At 57.4% G+C, this 488-nt stretch overlaps 1 protein-coding gene across 1 annotated transcript in view; it reads right to left on the bottom strand.

Annotated features, from left to right (window-relative positions):
• EMH_0010090 (uncharacterized protein) overlaps positions 1-488 on the bottom strand; it is a gene marked incomplete at both ends in the record, with an annotated part of 6720 nt that overhangs the window by 3677 nt on the left and 2555 nt on the right. The window lies entirely within an intron of this gene.

The following is a 488-nucleotide window of genomic DNA, read 5'->3' as shown; positions in this document are numbered from 1 at the left end:
TCCTGCTGCAGCAGCGCGAAGGCCCGGCCTACATCTTCCTCCAGCTGCAGCAACAGCAGCAGCAGCAGCAACAGCAGCAGCAGCAGCAGCAACAGCAGCAGAAACAGCAGCATAAGCATAAGGCGGTAGTTGCAGCACAAGGAACAGCAGCAATGGAAACAGCACGCAGCTCCATCCACAGCAGCAGCAGCAGCTGCTGCTGCTGCTGCTGCAGCAGTAGAAACAGCAGCAACAGTAACAACATCTGCAGCAGCAGCAGCAACAACTGCAGCAACAGCAACCAGAGCATCAGCAGCACCAACAGCAGCAGGAGCAGCCCGAACAGCAGCAGCAGCAGCACCAACAGCAGCAGCACCAACAGCAGCAGCAACAGCAGCACCAACAGCAGCAGCAGCAGCAGCAGCAGCAGCAGCAGCAGCAGTTTACATCATTGCTGCTGTTCTGTAGCATTGTGTGTAGGGGCTGAAGGTGGCTGCATGTAGAGAGCC

The sequence above is a fragment of the Eimeria mitis genome, genomic scaffold (genome assembly GCF_000499745.2).
Source record: "Eimeria mitis Houghton genomic scaffold, Emh_scaff377, whole genome shotgun sequence".
Taxonomy (NCBI): Eukaryota; Apicomplexa; class Conoidasida; order Eucoccidiorida; family Eimeriidae; genus Eimeria; species Eimeria mitis.
The sequence above is the reverse complement of the archived record's forward strand: the minus strand, read 5'-3'. Positions and strand labels throughout refer to the sequence as shown.